Here is a 13,655-nt window from a genome sequence, read left to right as displayed (position 1 = left end):
CTTGCTTAATTCATATCATTCATTTATTTAAAAACATAAGAGATATAATTCTGGATTAGACTAATTTCACGTAGCTGGGAAATGACATCATGGTGTGTCCCTCAGAACACATATTGTGGTACATTCTTTAAACTTCTCCAATTTACCAGTGTATAGCATAAAAAACAATAACAGCCTCAGTTAAGATTTGAAGCTTCTCAAAACTTCTCAAACAAGTATTTGTTACCTTTTTCATTAAAGTTAAAAAGAGAGGCTACTAGAATTTTCTTTTTCCTTCTTATACTAAGGCCTTTGTTATCTTCACCATCACTCCTATACACCGCCCCCCATTGTTCTATAATGAGCCTTATACATTTGCCCGAAAGTACCAAGTTTTAAATCTGACACTCACTGAACACATTGCGTTAAGCACTGCAAATTTAGTCTGGGTAGCCCCTGAATAACATCATTATTATTGCTACTAAAATAAAACTAGTGAGTATGTTTTAAAATTGTTTTGCTGTTCTTTTCTGTCCTTAGAATATATTCCACAAAGAATGTTTGTATTCCAAAAAGAGTACTTTATTCAAAAGATATTTAAAATAGGCCTTCTCTCTATATGTTTTTTTGGCAGATTTCTAATGATTAAGTATCTTATAAAAATCTGGAAAACCTCTAATCACTTTGTTAATTTTATAGTAAAAATTATAAAATAATCACTATGTAATTACTGTATATTGATTTCAAATTTTGAATCTATCTATATATAAAATTTAGAAAGCAAAAATAAATATAGGATAGACTGTAAATATTATAGGCCTTGACAATATGAGTAATTGTTTAGCCACTAGAATAAGGTAGAAAACACGTAGCAGAGAGGGAAATGTAGGTATGTTAATTTCCTAATCTGATACAGTGCATAGTAACTAGATATTACCTAACAATATGCATAATGACTAAGTAAAGGCTTGAAGTTAATATTTCATGACAAAAATACCGTTACTAAAAAATTAAAATTATGTAACATGACCAATGAAAATAAGAATTAGAAGGAAAAGAGAAGTGAGAGATAGTATAATTGGGTTTATTTTTCACAGTAGAAAGTTAATGGTGTTTAAATGTATGCATATTATAATTTATTTTAAAATAGAAACATTTAATCCTTCCATTTGTTTTTTAATCATTTTTTTAGTTATAGTCAACATACAACATTATATTAGTTTCAGTTATAAAAGAACTTGGAGGAGTTCTTTTTAAAAGTGATAATGGAACATGTATAAAAGACACATGAACAAAGCCAAAGGGGATAGGATTGAGGGTGGGAAGTGAGGATGGCTGGGGTTGGGAGGAGTGGTGGGGAGAAAATGGAGACAACTGTACTGAACAACAATTAAAAAAGTTGAAAAAAAAGAAAAAAGTGATAAAGACATAGTTATCGATATTTTATTATCAGAATAGTACTAATCACCATAAAAGAAAGTAAAAATAGAAATCATTGAAAGAAGTTGCCTCTGGTAACAAAATAGGAGATAGTTTAGAAGTGGAATATTTTACTTTTCATTGTATACAATTCTGTACTAATTTACATTTTTGTTTTACCAAATGAATATATGATTTTATAATTTAAACAATTTATGAATTAATAAATAATATTTTAAGGGCTGAGGGTTTATCTTTAACAAATATAATAGCCAACACAAAAATCACTAGAGTTTCAGAGGCTTCTCTTTGGAGACCTCTAGATTACGGTTTGCTATGGCATGGAATCTACCAGTTGTCAGCTCAGGATGCATGGTCGAAGGCCTGAATGAGACATTGTATGTACAAGAACCTGGATCCAAACCAAAACACATTCTGTAGACAAAGTATGCCATTTCCTAGATTGTTGTAATGCAGCAGTGAAACTACTCAAGAGAAATTCATAGACTAACCTACTATGAGAATGTGTAAGGCTAATGGCACTCAGTAACTGTACTGCTTAGAAATGGAAAGGGAAGATAAAACACTACACTCAATTGATCTTATTATTGATTTCTAGAATTTTATCTTCAGCCCCAAAATGTCATATCAAATTAGGCCTTGTCTTTCTTTGTAGAACTTTTTGGAAAAGTATAACAAGCAGAAAAGAATGGAATAAGTTGTATCTGTGTTTCAATTCTGATCTCTTGCTAGAATTCTTGTTCTACTTAAATATTCTTAGGCTTAATTTTTTCATTAGAAAAATGCAAATAATAATTTTAACTTTATAGAGAGGTTTTAAAAGGTAAACAAGAGTGGATTCATGTGGCTGTTTTTCTTGCCTCCTTAGTTTGACTTGGTTCTCATTATAGTAGATTGAAAGTAGGAGATTTATATCATTAAAGTTAGACTATGCTGAGTACATTCAGTGATTCTTTCAATAACTATTTATGGAAGGATTACTGTGTACTTCACTGTGCACTGTGCAAAGAGCTGGGACACAATTTTGAGAAAAACAGATAAGATGCCTGGCATCATCTAGCTTATCCTTGTAGCAAAGGCCAACATTGATCAAAGTATCATAGGATAGTTGTAAACTGACATAAATGCAGTGAAGGAACTCAGTTGTATGAGAGCAGGTAGCAAAGAAACAAGGTTTCAACTAAACAATCAGGAAAAGCGTCTAAAGAAAGGGATAGTTGACCGGAATACAGGGAATTAATAAGAGCCAAAGAGAAAAAGAAAGGAGAGTGTTCCAGAAAAAAGAAATAGGATGAGTGAAGGTTTGGGGCTGGAGGAGCAAATTGTTAAGGACACCAAGGAGGCTGTGGGACTGGCACGGAGAGTGAGGGCAGAGCCCTGAGGGTGTGGCTGGGGCAGCTGGTAGAATATTTTTGGTTCTCAAGAACATCTAGAACTTTACCCTATCAATACTGGATACGTATGTGATGAAAATAATAAAAACCTCTGGATTTTTTAAATGCTTCTATGTGTCAGGCACTTTTACATGTATCAATTTATATAAATTTACCAACTCTCAAAACACCCTTGTGAAATAGCTACCTCCCTGTTTTACTAATGAGGGAACAGCTACTTATGTATTGGAGCTTAGATTGGAAAACAAATAATTGCAAAGGCCTGTACTCTTAGTCACCACAGCACAATTAATGTCTTTCAGGGATGAATGCGTGAGTGAATAAATGAATAATACTTTGTTTTGAGGTCCTACAGACTAAAATGTAAGCATGTTTTCCTTGGACTGTTGTACATTAGTTTGATGACTTCTTGCACTTGGGTGAGCACTTTAATAGGAGCTAAAATAAGAACTACTATTTACTGGGCACTTATATGCTAGGTACTATGCAAAAACTGTGCGTGCTTTATTTCAGTTATTTGTTTATATGCTCATAAACCAACTTAGTCTGTGAACTCATTGAGAGGGGGGCCTTGTCTTATTCATCTTGGTACCAATGGTGCTTGTCCTATTGTTTGTCTTCAATAAATCTACTTTTTCCTTTCTGTCTTTTCATTCCATATTTAAGTGCAATTTTAATTGCTTAAGTGCAGGGAGAAGGAGTAGGTGACCTTTTAAGAACTTCCAGGAGCTGTAATTCTGAATGTACAATCAAACTGCTGTTAACTCAAACTACATTTTAGTATGTAGCAGCAGGCTCAGTAATTGAAAGATTGTCCTTAAATTCAAAAAAGGCTGATGCAGAAAGATGCATATAATTTTCAGGCCAAATGTACTTTCTCTAAAATGTGCTTTCACATGCCTAATGAAGTTGTTACTCTGATACTCCACCCGCATTGAAAAGAGGTTGGAAATGTATTTTTAAAGAGGAGATGTGTTGTTGCAAGACTTTTATGGTTATTTATCTGGGTTCTAATCCACCTGGAATGATTCCATCCTCAAGGCATGCCTCAGGCCAAAACAATGTGAAGAGAAGTAGGGCTGACCACAACCCCAGTTCTCCTTATCCTTCTAGTTATAAAACCAACATCATAAAGAGATGCTGCAAAATATTGAGGTTAAAATTAGTTGCTAATAAATAAACTCTAAACTTAAACAGGGTGTTAAAAGTGATTGCCAAAATACAAATTGAATCACCTACAGTTAAATATATACATATAATATATATTACTTACAAAGATATTAATCCAATTTAACAACATCCAGGGCATTTATGTAAAGAAATTGCCAAAAAGCACTAAGTAGAATTACAGAGATGAATAAAAATACTAATTATGAGGTAGACTTGGGATATTCCAGTTGGTAATGAGGCTGTGAAATTGCCTTTTGTTAAAAAGGAATATTAATGACTATGTTAGTACTTGACTAATATTTTATGATACTTAGTCTGCTATTATGTGAAATGCTCCATACATCACCCTATATGATAGTTTAGGAATAGTTTTAATCCCTATTTTATACCCTGCTGGTGAATTACAATCTGTTGATACTGCATATGTGTTAGAATAATTTAAAAATGCAATATGTAGGTTATGATAATGAAGAGAAATTATTGAAGCTTACACAATTGCCTTGTAATTAGTGTATTCTGTGCAAACTTTTGTGAATGTGTAATATCTGATCAGATGAAATTCTTTAAACTATGTCTTAATCATCAGCAACACATACTTACATGCCAAAATACTCACTATTGATTAACAACCTGCAGAGAGGGCAAGAGAAACTTGATATCTACTGCTATTTACCTTCAGAAAAGCTGAATTTGAATGTAAAAAGTAGTACACACATTACTTGCAAAGAGAAGTTTTGCAAAATAAATTTGCATAAAAGTAGACAAGTAGGGTATGTTGTATTATTCTTTCTGTGGTTCTCCACAGGATAGCTCTGTCTCCCTTAGCTTCCTCCCAGTGGGGTTACACCATGATTTAGCTCTTAGCCCTTTGGTTCTTGTTTTTACAGCTGCTGTGAATTTAAAGGTTACATCTACTCTCAGATCTTCAACTTTCATCATTATGTGAATAATATTTAATTCCCACATCTTCAGTCTTGGCCTTCAGAACTTCAGTGTCCTACTTCTTGCTTCTAGTGAAACATTTCAACTTGACTCCCTGGCTATCACTTCAGTTAGTATTTAGTGTCTAAAATTGCAGATGTCATTCTCCATGGGCTCCTCTTCTAGGCATCTCTGTGTATATCAGTAACTCCTAAGCTGTGGTTCCAGCCCAGTCCTGTAGCACTATTTTCTGTCAGAACAGCCACCTGTCTCCAACACCCAGACCTGAGAGTCTCAGGGTACCTGCTTGCCCATGCAATAACTGTTAGGGTTCTCAGTACCCAATACTGTGGTAAATGCTGAAGGTAAAAAGCATAAAATCTACTTTCTTCTCTCAAGGAGCTCTGGGAAGAACTACACATTTATTTCTTTTCCTATGTTGTTAACTACTACATGCTAGTGTGACACTTTGAATGTGCACAAAGCGCTTCAAAGCTTTTGGGCCTATAATTACAAGAGGAGTTCCTTTTGTAAGAAGGAATCTCAGAAGAACCTAGATTTATACTGATCTTGAAGACTAAGATTTCCTTAGAGAAGTGGGTGAAAGACCCTTAAGGCCCAGAAACTTACATAACAAAAATAAGACTGCAGTGTAATTCCTCTTGTTTTCTTTCTTTCTTCCTTTATATACTGCCATAACCTAGTCTATACTTTAACATGACTATGACTATTCACAGAAGTCTCATAAAGTTCTGGTTTAAGCCTAGTTTCCCTCATCATAACCTATACAACATGACAGATATAACCATTTTCTCCAAATCTGTTTATTTTCTGTAATGTTTTATCATAACAAAATTCAGAAATCTTAACCTTAAAATTAATGCCTTTCTAGTCTGACACTAGACTTTCATTGTAATTTATTTCCTACTTCTAGGATATAATGAACACTAAATAATTAAAACAAGAGACCTAAGAAAATATGTATCTTTTTGAAAGGGACCTATCAATACTTGTTTTCTAATGGTTCAGTGACAGATCCTATAACATATAGTACTAGAATAAAGAAAGCCCTGAATTCAAATCCTGACTGTGTGATATTGGATTAGTTACTTGATCTCTCAGTGCATTAGGGTCCTCATGTATAAAAGGAAATGATACCATTAATTAGTACTTTTGTGTATGAAGCTGGGCCAAGAATGATTTAAGGAACTAGAGATATGCTGTTTGAATAAGTCCCAGCCTTCCTGGAGCTTGCATTAAAAGAGTAAAGTTAATAAATGAGATATGTTTCAATAATGAAAGTGTCATGAAAAATGAATCGGACTAATAATGAGAAGCAAGGGATGAAAGTGGGGGAAGGGCATTTTAAGTAGGGTAGTCATGAATGGGCTCATAGTAGTTCTGATCTTGTAGAATTTTTGGTGAGGATTAAATGAGATAACAATACCAGCCACATAGGAACCCTCCCCCGCAGGGAATCTTAGCTATTATAGCATCCTTTGAATGCTTCAGAGAACTCATCCTTTGGAGGCGTTCTAACTCCTCCAAATCTTGATCCATATTATTCCCCCCATCTGCAATGTGCATCCTACTCTCTGTTTGTATACTGTAGTTTCTTCAAGGCATGTTTGAAGCCCTGCCTCTTTCATGCTCTTGCATTATGCATGTCCAAATCCCAGGAATCAACAATGCTCTGATTTGGAAGCACTTGCACATATTTGTCATTCATTCATGTGCAACCTTGAGACTTCTCTTGCCTTACATTATTTGAATTTTTTGTATTGTGATTTTACTTCCCACATATGAATATTTGTTCTTCCCAAAGTAGAATATAAGTTCTCCAAGGACAAGGCAAGACCTGTGCTTTGGACTTCAGAAAAAGGCGAGATTATATACACTAAAGAGATTGAATGTATAATTGTGGATACATAAACAAAATACTTTATATCCTTGCCTCTTAGCCCCCAGTCTAGAATGAATTATGCTGCATATGGAGTTATGTGTCTTGCAAACCTGGAGATTGGTATGGGTAGTATAGACCAATATTTAGGTTGGCCTTCAAAGTTTCAAGAATATAAACTCATAAAAAGCAAGATTGATGGTTTATTTCTACTGAAAAGCTTCCTGTTTATAGCACTTCAATCAAATAGTATTTTATATGTTATTAAAATATTGTAGTATAACAACAAATATGATGTCACATATAGTGTGCCGAGAGTGATATTTACATTCTTAAATTTATAGTACTGCTTATTTAAAGAACATATACAATTTAAAGAGAATGGGAGTTGAGGACTGTACATTATTGCTTTGCTGATGCAATATAAGCTGAAAAAAATGGCAGCCACAGCACTTTATGTCTACGCTATCATCTAGATGAAGCTACGGTGTCTGGTTCATTTCCCAAATTGGGTAATTGCAGCCATGAAGAAATACTAAAGTTTCCTCAGTGCCAGGGAGTCAATAACATCATCTTTGTATACAAGCACAGCCCATAAATGCTAAAGTTTCTCTGTGTTTTTCTGTGTAATTCTCTTTCATGAGATGAACTCTTACCTACCAGAGCAAACAAAAACTGCACCAGCTCCTCACATACACAGCCAGGGAAGGACAAGCGATTGCTCAGCTTTTTGAGGGTCAGTTATTATCTGTTTCTCCTTCAAGCTTGTGTCCAGATTTTTTCTTCCAGATACCCTTAGTCTTTTCTTAGCAACAAAAGCTTAAAAAGTACAAGAGTGATAACATTTTACAGTAAAAAAAAAAACTAAAGAAAAACCAAAGGGTAGAAAATAGAAACCACTGAAAAAGCATTATCCCAGAAGTAACCATTGTCTCTTGTTATATATTTGCTGACAGTAATTTCTATGTGTGTGATATACATATTTATATAATATGTAGTTTTATATAAAAGTTCATTTCATTCAAACTGTTGCTAACCTGCTTTTCCATTAATAATGTATTGTGAACGTTTCCCATATCACCAAATGCTCTGTAGTTGTATCATTTTTATGGCTGCTTGGATCCATTTTACAGCTGTGCCTGAATATTTTTAGCCAGTACCCTGTTTTTGTTCATTTATTATGTTTTCAATTTCTCTTCTACACAATACAATGATGAATATAGCTTGAAGTTCAACCATAATCTTATTTTTTCCTCTGGTTTGTAACTATTAAAGTTCTGTATACTCATGAGTGGGTATATATTCAGGTCTGACAGAGGTAATGCTTACTTGAGTGTGGTAAGTAGGGTAATAATATGGGTGTAATACTTTATAGTTTTAATTTGAACATTCACCTAAATGTTCATATGGTGTGATTGAGTGTGATATTGTGTTTTTTTTGTTTTTTCTTTAAGATTTTATTTATTATTTATTTATTAGAGAGGGAAGGGAGGGAGGAAAGAGGAGAGAGAGAACATCAATGTGCAGTTTGTGGGGGCTGTGGCCTGCAAACCCAGGCATGTGCCCTGACTGGGAATCGAACCTCTGATGCTTTGGTTCACAGCCCGCGCTCAATCCACTGAGCTACACCAGCTAGTGGCGATCTGTGTGATGTTGTTATGTTACAGAATTACATGCTTCTGATTTTGTAATAAAGATTTATATCATAATAAGGGGCATTATTTGTGCCAGGACCCTGTATTATACCCATACATAGCATAGCATTCAGCTATATAGTTATCCATCCATGATCCTTTTTTGAAGCTTTGGAACTAGATGTGCTATCATAATTTAGAGCTTTAGTATTTAGAGGGTGCATGTACCATGTATTCTATGCATTTCTAGTGGGGGCTGGACAATATCTAGAAAACAAACTTATAAGTATTTCTGAAATAAGTCATGAGTAGAAAAAATAACCTCATGTAATTTGAGTCAGTTTTTTGCCACCAAATGAATTTTGGAATCACCTATGAAAATATTTGGTTTTCAGATATGTTTGGGTTTTAGAATTGTGGGTAAAAGGATTGTGAATCTGTCACACCAATAAAATACATTTCAAATGCAGACTGATATTTAGAGTCAAATGATGACACTTTAATGCATTTCACATTTAATACTTTCCTATTTTAAATTAAAGATAATGTATTAAAAATTCCTGGAGGGGGGGAAATCTACTTAATACTCTTTTTTTCTCTAAATTTTCTGTTAGGCAGGAGCACAAAATCCTTCCTGGTCTAAATCTAATGGAAATCATAAGAATTTTGAGCTCCTTAAGAAGTATGTATGTATGTATGTATATATTTATGTATATATGTATTTAATTATGGCAATTAGCCCTAATCTAGTATAGAGAGATTCTGTACAGTACATAAAATTTTCAGATTAGGAATTATGGTGTTTAAGGAGCAAATGGTGGTTAAGGAGCAACTATATAATGAGGAAAAAGCAGTTAGGGGAACAGAAAGCACAACTGAGTGTTATACTAGCTGCCTGACATGGTCTGAACAGGACTTACAGGAAGAGCTCTGTTCAGCACCACCATGGTTGGAGCCATCATCATTAAGAGGAGGCTCACACCAGTGGTCATATTGGGGAACCCTATGGACAGGGATCCCCTAGCTGCTGGGGTAATGATCCCAAATAAATGCTTATAACCACAATGCAGAAACCCAGGATGCAGCTCCTCTGAGCATCTGTAGCAGTAGCAATAATGTGCAACAAGAAATAGGCTCTCAGTTGCTGCTTCATGGAGCATATCCCAGTATAGCCTGCAGCAGAGAATTAAGTTTTTCAACCCACAGAAATGAAATGGAATCTAATACTCCTAGGAATAAAGTGAAGGAAGATCAAATAGGCAAACAAGGCATTTATTTTTTCTTGTAAATGTATGGACTAGCAGGATTAGATTACCACCTTGTACTTACAAGCGTGTGGTAGAGAATCCATGGATCTGAAAGTCACTTCACTGTTTCAAAATAACCAATTTGTAACATCAGTATTTCCATCTAAAAGTTTAAAAAGTCTCTTAAAAAAAACAAATGATATGAAAGCCCAAATATCTTATCTCTTCAAGGGGTGAACAGCTTGTTCCCAAACCAAAATTCATGGATCATTGTTAATAAATATAAAGATCTTATCAATTCAAATTAAGTAAAAGAAAACTGCATTTCTCATGGGGAACCATGATACAAATGCCACTTTGTTATTACATATTATAATTATCACAATATAATATAGCCCTGTAATGTTTAGACAGGACTTTCTATCCAAAATTGCTGTGATTAGTTCTGAAAGCAGAGGGGTTTGCCACTTAAGGACAGATCAGAAATTGTCAGAGCCTTTGGGGATGGGCTTCGTGAGGTGTATCTGGATGGTAGGTGTGAAATATAAAAGAAAAAAAAGTGCCCTGACTGGTATAACTCAGTGGATTGAAAGCCAGCCTGGGAACCAAAAGGATGCTGGTTGGATTCCCAGTCACGACACATGCTTGGGTTGTGGGCCAAGTCCCCTGTGGGGGACACGTGAGAGGCAACCACACATTGATGTTTTCTCTCTCTCTCTCTTTCTTTCTCTCTCCTCACTCTCTAAAAGAAGTAAATAAAATCATAAAACAAAAAAGAAAAAGAAAAAACATGCAACTCTTTTTAGTTAAGATAATAAAAATATAAATTCTTAAGGATCTGTAGAGAATTTGCTGTTGTTAATAATTAAATATGCTTCATTCTTTGTATATTGTCCTGGTTTATAAAGGATCAGAACATACAGAATTAACTATATTAATACCTTGAAATGACTTACTCAATATTGGTATTCACTATGCATCATATTTTTTTATACTAAGAACTACCCATCTGTGTTTACTCAGAAAACCTTCATTTGGAGGGAGGCTGAGGAATGGCTTTTTAAACAAAATATTTGATTCAATGAAATCAGTCAACATATTGAAGAGCAAAACTGCCATCAACAGACTCGGTAGGCTTGATGGGTATATGTGGACTTTGGAGCCAGGTTTCATGGGTTCAGTCAGGATTACTCCTCACTGTCACTTTACATAAGTTATTTAACCTCTGCCATTGCTGTCTTTGAAAAGTAAATAAATCTCTCACAGCTTTATTGAGATATAATTCACATACCAATTTGCCTAAAGTGTTCAATTCAATGGTTTTAAAATATCTTCATATAGTTGTGCAACCATTACCAAAACAAACTTAGAATCTTTTCATCACCTGAAAAAGAAATCCATATCCATTAGCAGTCACTGTCCATTCCCTCAACCTTGCCAGTCTTTGGCAACCATTACCCTACTGTTTTATAGATTTGCTTATTCTGGAAATTTCAAATAAATGAAATCATGCAATATGTCACATTTTGAACCTAACTTCTTTCACGCAGCATAATATTTACATGATTTACCCATACTGTAGCATATACCAGAATGTTCATTCCTTTTTGTTGCTAAGTAATGTTTTGTTGTATTGATATACTATACTTTATTTATTCATTTATCAGTTGATATTTGGGTTGTTCCCATTCTTTAGCTATGTATGAACATCTGGGTAAGTTTTGGGTAAACATGTGTTCTCATTTCTCTTAGGTATGTACCTAGAATAGGATTGCTAGATCATATGATAACTCTGAATTTAATCTTTTAAGGAAATGTCAAATTTTTCCAAAGGAGCCACACCATTTTGCTTTCCTACTGGCAGTGTATGTGGATTTCAGTTTCTCCACATCTTTGCCAACACTTGCTCTTACTTGAAATTTTGGTTATTACCATTATAGGGTGTGAAGTACAATTTCATTATGGCTTTAATTTGCATTTCCCTGGGAGCTAATAATCTCTCACATCTTTCATGTGCTTCTTGGCCATTCGTATATCCTTCAAAAAAATTTCTAATCAGATCCCGTGTCCATTTTGTATCTGGGTTATTTCTGTATATATAAGTTTGGGAAGATTATGCAAGTACATTAAGTACTTAGAATAGTGTCTGGTATACAGTAGATGTTCAATAATATTAAGTATTAGTATTATAACCTCATTTAAAACTATGCTATTTTACTGAAAAAGTCTATAAAACTTAAAGCCTTCATTTTGAGAAAAAGAGGTGACTAAGGGAACTCATTTGCAAAGAGGAAATAAACTTGATTTTTATTGTTTCTTAATTAATGTTTAATTGTTTTCTCCCCAGGGATCACTGCAATGGGCTTAATTAAAATAAATTAATAAGAGTTTTTGTACTCTTCTTTCTATAAAATAAGTCCAACTTAGTAGTTGAAAGCCATCTTAAAAATAAACCATTGATGCATAGAATAGAGAAAAGCAATTCAATAAATAGATTTGTTTATCATGATAAAAAGATTTTTAATAATGGAAAGGAAATACACATTTTATGTATATATGTTAAAATATAACTATTCTAAGAGCAAAATATTTTACTTTAATAATTTTTACAAGATTTTTCTCACTAACAACTCCAAGTTATGAAGTATTTCACTTCTATTTTATAAACTCAGAACAAGATTCTTTTTGAGAATGCTGACACATCATGGAAGGCGTAGATTAAAGACATGTTTACAGATGCAAGTTCTATCATTTTTAAAATAAAGTAGGATATTTTCATTTTTTGCAAAATCATTTCCTGTATAACCATGATGATCACAGAAAAGATGAAATGAGCATTTGGAGTCATAGAAGGTACACAGGAATAGCCATTAGCTACTAATGGAAAAAAGTTCAGCAGGGGCATTAAATCTGTATTACAGAGCCACCAATTTGTATTTTATCATATTGATAATGAATACCAACATTACCATTGAAATGAAACTAGGCATTCTCCCTTTAATCCCAATAGAGAATTTAAATCAATAATGCCCACATTATCCATCTACATGCACATGTACTTTTAAAACACAAAATCATATAATGCGTTTCACTTTTATTTCAAATCTTTAACACTGTGATGTACTTTTCTATTCTTACAATCAATTTATTCTGTTAGTGTTTTTCAGCATTTTAAATTCCTGAGCTAAGTCAATAATGTTGATTACTTACCATAAGCACTGTAAACGCTATTCTAATACAGGTTATTTGCAATTTGACATCCTCATCTATATGCATTATTCTGCTAGGAAAATTAAATGAAACCCTTGATTTAGAATCTGAGACAATTAGAAGTAATGATCCTGTTTACTGATTGACTGAAGTTGTGGTTTTTAAGCACAGAGGAAATAGAGGAAACAAAAAGCAATATTCAAATAAAATGAAAGCATCTGAGTGACTTTAGAAGGCATTCATAGTCAAGAAATAATAGACTTCTATTTTATTTTTCCCTGTTTATGCCTCAGTGCTACTTAGCCAACATTGTTCTTTAGCTCAATATTACCCATTTTTGAGATGCTTGATCTTTCCAAATTTAAATTTAATGAATCCTATCTATCAGCAGCTCTAAGATTGGGATGTTATTTACATGAATGAAGTTTTGTGTTAATGCATTTGTTTAAAATACATTATTAAAATAGTCATAAAATATCTTTAATCCATATCTTTTAAAAGGGGTTAGTTTCATTTACAATCTATTTAATTTATCTCCTAAAATTTTATGCATGCAATAGTACAGGGGCATTTATCACAGATCACCTTCTTAGTTAAATGAAATGCTGAAGAGTACTGTTTATGGGTGTTTGTAAAAATTTTAAAGAGTAAAATTGCTGACCATTTTTCTATGAAAACTGAAGCAACATTTAAAATGCTTTTGCCTCCTTTATCTTTTAAGTGTGTAGTTGGTCTCAAGTCTCTCTTTCAAATGGGGAAA

This window comes from Phyllostomus discolor, chromosome 3 (genome assembly GCF_004126475.2).
Source record: "Phyllostomus discolor isolate MPI-MPIP mPhyDis1 chromosome 3, mPhyDis1.pri.v3, whole genome shotgun sequence".
In the NCBI taxonomy this organism is placed as follows: Eukaryota; Metazoa; Chordata; class Mammalia; order Chiroptera; family Phyllostomidae; genus Phyllostomus; species Phyllostomus discolor.
The sequence above is the reverse complement of the archived record's forward strand: the minus strand, read 5'-3'. Positions refer to the sequence as shown.